This window comes from Mus caroli, chromosome 18 (genome assembly GCF_900094665.2).
Source record: "Mus caroli chromosome 18, CAROLI_EIJ_v1.1, whole genome shotgun sequence".
Lineage (NCBI taxonomy): Eukaryota > Metazoa > Chordata > Mammalia > Rodentia > Muridae > Mus > Mus caroli.
Window position 1 is genome coordinate 3949199 of NC_034587.1, and position 7063 is coordinate 3956261.

Here is a 7063-nt window from a genome sequence, read left to right on the forward strand (position 1 = left end):
CTTCTTCTTCTTCTTCTTCTTCTTCTTCTTCTTCTTCTTCTTCTTCTTCTTCTTCTTCTTCTTCTTCTTCTTCTTCTTCCTTCTTCTTCTTCCTTCTTCTTCTTCCTTCTTCTTCTTCCTTCTTCTTCTTCTTTCTTCTTCCAGAACACCCAGCATAAGTTGCAGGGGTGCTTTCCTGATTGGCTCTTGCTTTGGCTTTCACTTTGACATGGCCTGAAGCAGTGATTCCAAGGCTGTGGAGAAAGGCTGCTGATCAGAAGAGAAGAAAGAGAAAAAGAAGAGAAAGCAAGGAAGATTCAGAGAAGAGGGTCCCAATGGCCCAGGATTCGAGCTGACTCAATAAACACGAATTGTAAGTCAAGTACAAAAGCTGTGACGAGAAAAAAAAAAAAAAAAAGCAGATGGTGGAGAAGATCCACCATGAAAAATTCTCACTGCCAACACTGGACCCTCTATGAAGATAATAGAGCCAGTCACCTTGAAAGCACATCTCCCAAGGAACATGATAAGTAGGTGAGCACCAAGTTCTCAGGTAGACTTTAGACTACTTTCAGGAAGGCCTCAATCATAAGATGAAAAAACCAGGGAGGCCCTGCAAAATTGTGAACGAACTTAATAGTATGTTCTTGTAGGCTAAAAAGAAAGATCTGACCAATAAAAATACCGCAAGATCACAATCAAAATCCCTCCACTCATATGTAGCTAACGTTCAGCTTTACTTTCGTGTGGGTCCTGAATGAGCTATGGGGGCAAAGGATATCCCAAAAGCTGTTGCCTGTACATGGAATAATGTTCTACTAGCTGGGCAGCCTTGTCTGGCCTTAGTGAGAGAGGAAGTGCCCAGTCTTGCAGAGACCTGAAGGCCAGGGTAGGGTCCTCACTGCCCAAAGGAGAAGGGGAGAAGGGAAGAGTTGTGGGAGGGGTTGACTGGTAGGAAAGGAGCAGTGAATGGGATGTAACATGAATAAGTCAAAATATTTACATTTTTACAAAAGAACAGGTAAAACAAAACCAAATAAAACAAACAATAAAACAAAACAAAACCAAAAACTGTAGGTTTGTCATGGCCACCAACAAGTTCATTGGTCAGAAGCTGCAGAGCCATTTTAAAAGAAAAGAACCCTTAACCCAGGGCCCAGAGAAAGATCTGGGGCATGTGAACAATAGCATCCTGGACAAGAGGACAGGGCAAAGCAGCAGGGTTCACAGAGGGAGCAGAGAGCACATGCACAGTGCATGCTGGCAGGTACAGCCTCTCTATCCATCCCCACACCTATTCCCCTAGCCTATCCATGGCGACTGCATCCCTTAGTGTAGGAGGTGTGGTACCATGTTGGGTGGTACACTAGTGTTATGTCCTTTGCATCCTGGGCTTCCAGATGGAGACCCATGAAAGTGGTGGTGGAGCTGCCCTATAGCCCACGTGCAGGGCAGGCAGGGTCTGTATAGTGAAGCTGGAAGGAACCCTAATAAAGTTTTTTAACTTCCTACTCACAATACAGAATCAGTTCTGGTTAACTTGCACTGTGCTCTTAGGCACTCTTGAATTTTAAAATGTATTCTTTTTACTCCTTGTAGACACATATTTTTTCCTGATATAAATGGCCAGGAGTGCATATGCTCAGAGCTATGGTATTCATGGCTTTGCTTTGAATACTGCATCTTTTCAGAGTACTTGTACCTTTTTACACACTCATGGGCAATATGGTTTCAATTTTTTCTCCCACATCCTTGTCAGTGTTCTGGAGCTACTATTGAAACACCATCAAGCACAGGGCAGCTTGGACAACAGACATTTGTTTCTTGCTGTCCTAGAAACCAGGAACCAAAACCCATTTGTTGAGTCCTTGGGAAGTGTCTTTTTGGTCTATAGACAGATCCCTCCATGCTGTTTCCACATGTTGAGAGCATGCTCTTGTTCTCTTTTCTAGTTACTAACGTTCCCAGGATGGCTCAACTCTGAGACCCATTTGAGTCTCCCAAAGCCCCATCTCCAAAGGCCATCCAACTAAGGGTGTGCCTTCAGTCTGAACTTAGAAAGACAGAATTCACAGGTATCAGCCAGGCCAAGCAGACATTTCCTCTTTTGAGTCCCCTTATCCCAGTTGCCCACAAAGGAATGATTCTCAGAGCCAGTTCTAGGATTTACAGTGTTTAGCAAGTTTTGAAGCCTTGCTAAAAACACAGCTCCCAGAATTCCCTGAATCACACTCTGTGGTGGGCCCCAGAAGCCAGAAAGATGTGTTTTAACAGGCTCTCTGGCAAATTCAAATACTACTGTCTCATGCAACCACTCCTTGCTGTAATCATAGGCACCTCAGATCTGGGGTTGGAGCCCAGAACACTTTAGTCAGTTGAAGCAAACATCAGCCTCCATCAAGTTCCCAGAAACCTCCTATTCTTTCAGCTGCTGGAACTGGTTCTCGGTCCAGCTAGTTTGCAACTTCTAATGGAGAAACCATCTGAAAATAAAGCCAGTGTACGGAAGAAAGCCAATGGACAGAGCTAAGCCTCAGACAACCAAGTCTTGATAGTGTTGCAGGAGACCAACACCAGACACCACCTCAAGCCAGATCAGATCTGGATAATTCAGACAATAATAATCACACCAGCCAGATTGGCCACAAAATCAGGACACATAAGACCAAAGACAGAGAATCCATATATTAGCCTACACCAGTCAGTGGGGATAACAGTAAATAAAAATAAAGTTACTAAACTATCCAAGAATGTACTCTCTATAGACAATTCTGCTCCTAATTTAAGAAGATTGAGGCTTCTTGAACTCTCAGCACATCTCACACAGAAGAGGGACTTTCTTGTGCAAGGATTAACACAACTTTGGTGCCCTTCCTATCTCAACATCAGTGCCAAGAGCAGCACTTCTATAGACTACCCAGTGGTCCTGCTCTGTCAGGCCCAGTACATTTATTAGTTCTCTCACCTTCTCACAAACCACACACCACAGGCAGGAGGGAGGAAACTGGGAAATTCAATATTTCTGAACTCACCTTTCAGAGATGAAAAGGCAGGAGTAGATAAACCAAACAACACATAACTAGAATGTAGTCTTGCTAGCACTAGTGGATGCATGCGAGGTGCTGAAGGCTTCCAGGTTAGAGAGGAGGTTCAATATTCAGCTAGGGAATGGATTTTTAAAAAGAATTAGTTGTTTTGCCTGAAAGCCAAGTCTCTACACTCAACTTTAAATTTTTTTCAGATAATGTGTCTAATTTCTTAAAACTTCATGGAAGTACACTGAATTATGAGAAACAACACCACACTTTGATCAATCTTAGAAGTCATTACCACAATTCAAATGGCCAGCTGAATCAGCCATTTCTACAAGTTCTTTGTGCCCCTTCCTGTCATACCCTACCCTATACCTTGCCTCGACTGATCTGTCTTCTGGTGCTGTAGATTACTTTGAAGATCCTATATGCAGAATCATGCAGCATATTTTCTGTACTATCTTTTGAATCCAGGATAACTGGAATAGAAATAGTAATCCATATTATTGCATGTTTCATTGGTTTATTACCTTCTAATGTTGTATTTTACTCCATGTATTTGGACAGATAATAATTTTGTAGACACTTATGTCAACATCAATTTGGACTATTACAAATAATACTAAGATAAATAGTTGTGTAGAAGTCTTTACATGACCAGGCACTTCCACACGTCTTTGGTAAATCCATAAGAATGGAAGGCTGCAAGGCATGATGGTTAGGAACCAGCAGAATTACTGTCCAGCACCACTTTCCTTCCATATAACAGCAAGATTTCTAATTGTTTCACATCCTTGTTGAAGGTCAGTCTGCACTTTTGGCCAGAAAGTATATATAGTAGCATCTCTGTGTAGTTTTAATTTGCCTTTCTCTGTTGGCTGATAAAGCTGAATTTCTTTCTGTGCTCTTAGGACAGATGCATTTGTAGGTTTTCTTCTGTGAAGTGTTCGTTTGAATCTTTGCCCATTTATTATTATCAAGACCCTTGGGAGTTTAAACAAGAGAGTGCCTGCAGGGAGAAAGTTGCCAGCTGAGTTCCATCTTGTTTTCTTAGCATCTTACAACTGAGGAGCGGAGCAGTAAGACCATTGCCTCTATTTGGTGGGTGACCAAGAAGACTGACAAAAGCCTACATTGTTTTGGGGGGCTCCTGAGGCCTCCCTGACCTAAGGAGGTCTCCCACACCATTCTGTTCTGGTAGAAGGGAGAAATAGAAGAAAGTCCATTAAAAATAAGAGCAATAGATATTTTGATTCATAGATGTTCAAGCGACTTCCCTAGAAGGCAATAGTGCTCGAATATGTAGTTATTGTACATTGCTTAGCAAGAGTACACAGACATACTACACTGAAGGCTTGAAAGCCACCAGGGGCCTTGCTAGTAGTCATGTTATGCTTCAAAGGGCAAAGGCTTATTTAAGGTCTTGGGGGAAAGAAGTATAATCTTTTGATTTACATGGTCGTGCATTCCTAGGAAATTCAGCAAGTAAGCCAAAATCTCACTTGTGTTATTCTTTCCCAAGTGGCTGGAGCCATTATTTTTTTCTATCCCTTTAGAAGCATTTAGCTCCATCTTAGTCCTATTCCATAGATTTGGATTGTCTCATTGTTATTTTATAGATACACTGAAATTTCACTTTATTTCTGTGTTTAGTTTTGTCAGCTTGACACAAATCTAGACATATATGAAATGTGGGGGAAAAAAACCTTGAGGAATTGCCTGCATCAGATTTTCTCTTGGGTATGGCATGTTTATGGGTGTTTTTCCTTTTTTCTTTTCAATTAATTATTTGTGGAAGGGCCTAGCCCACTGTGGGGAATAACATTCCTGCACAGATGGTCCTATTTGGCTCAAGAAAGCTACTTAGCAACATGAAGAACAAACCAATCAGCTATATTTTCCATGGTGTTTGCCTCAGTGCTTGCTTCCAGATTCCTGCCTGAGTTCCTGCTGGCTCTTCTCAAGGATGGAAGCCTGAGCTAAATAAACCCATTCCTCCCAAAGTTGTTTTTGCTCATGGTTTTTGTCACAGCAATAGAAAGCAAACATCTCTGAGAGTTCATCTTCCCAACGTCAGAATGGTTAAAAGAAAACAAATGCTGGAGAGGAGGTGGGGAAAGGGTCTGTCATTCACTCTTAATGCAATTGTTAAGTGGTGTAGCCACTCTGGAAAGCAGTCTGGAGAATTCTCAAAAAGCTAAAAATAAATTTATCATATGATGCAGCTATACCACTCCTTGGCATATGCCCAAAAGACTCAACATCCTACTCCACAAATACTTGTTAGTTGTGCTCTTGTTGCTCTATTCACAATAGCTAGGAGATGGACAAAAACGAAATGTCCTTAGCTAATGACTGGGTAATGCAAATGTGGTGCATATACACTAAAGAATACTCATCATCTGGCAAGAAAAGCAAAATCATGAAAGCTGCAGATAGATAGATGCAACTAGAAAGAATGATACTGAGTGAGGTAATCCATACCTAGAAGACAAACACTACATGTGAGGTTCCTAGTTGCAAATGTTCAGATACCTGGAGTAAGAGCAGAAACTAAGAAAGCAAAAGGGGGCCATTGGGTGAGTAGGGAAGGAGCTCTAAAAAGAAAAATAACAGGATAGAGTTAATATGAAAGGGGAAACTCTGGGTTAAGCTTTAATTGGAAAAAATGCAGAAGAAGAGGCAGTGAGGAACTCTTAGTAGTCAGGATGTTAGAACAGCCAGAGCTCTGGTTCCCACCCTTCCTAATGCTGCGATTCTTTAACACAGTTTAATAAAGCACTGACCACCAACCATAAAATTATTTTTGTTGCTACTTCATAACTGTAATTTTTCTACTATTATGAATTGTAATATAAATATCTGTATTTTCCAATGGTCTTAGCTGATCCCTATGAAAAAGCTGTTTGATGTACTCTCCAAAGGGGTTGGGACCCACAAGCTGAGAAACACTGTCAGAGAGGATCATATTACTTTATATTTACCTAAAATTACATGTAATACATGTAAGCATTAACTTCATTCTAAATACTTATCACCCTTATACCAAATACTTATCACCCTTATACCCACAGGTAAGGTAGCTCCTGCCCTTCATTTTAAAAGCTTCTCATTACAGCTCCAGTTGATTCATCTACAACACAACCCCTATACTTAAGGCTAGAGGAACATTTTGGAAGTTGAGGGGGAGGGGATGGACGGGATTAAAACAGCCAGAAAAACAGAAACTGTAATGAGGTTTGCCTTCTAGAAATGACAGGGAAACTACACCCATGACATTTCAATAGTAATGATTACCAATGATACTACCAGTAGACATGCCAACATTCATGTGGGGATGTCATGGGGCTCCACCCTTAGATGAAGAGCTATAGGCTAATAAGGACCAGTGAGGGAGGGAGAATTCATCTTCTGTAGGGATAAGCATCCTAATTAGATATCTAATACCAAGTAGTCAGCCCTGAAAACATACATACAAGTAATACAAAACAGAATGAGCACGTTGTATTTATTTTCTGTATACATATACACACATATTTATGAACACACACACACCACCACCACCACCACCACCACCACCAATTGCTGGCAAAAGAGACCAAAAATGTTATAGAAGCAAGTACAGGTACATGGGAGGGTTTGGGCGGAGGAAAGGGAAGGGGAAATGATGTAACTATAATCTCAAAAAAATTTAAAAATTTAAAAATAATAGAAGAGCTGTGATTCCCAAGCAATATGGCATTTGTATCACTCAAAGTTTTGGGTTGTCTTCAGAGCTTTGCCTGTGGCAAAGAAAGAATTCACTGATTCTTAAAGAATGGCTTTAAGAGTAAACAAAGGAACAGTGAGTTCAATTCTGATGTCATTGTGCTCCCAGTTCTCTGCTTGCTTCATGTTATTGCCAACCCTCTTCCCATCTTTCTATTCCAGAAACATGTCTGGCTTCCTTTTTGATGTAGCAGAAAATTTGTCACATAGTAAATAATTTTATGCCATTTAACTTTGCTGCAAGAGAGACACATGACTTGCTTCTGTTCTCCCAAGTTATGGGT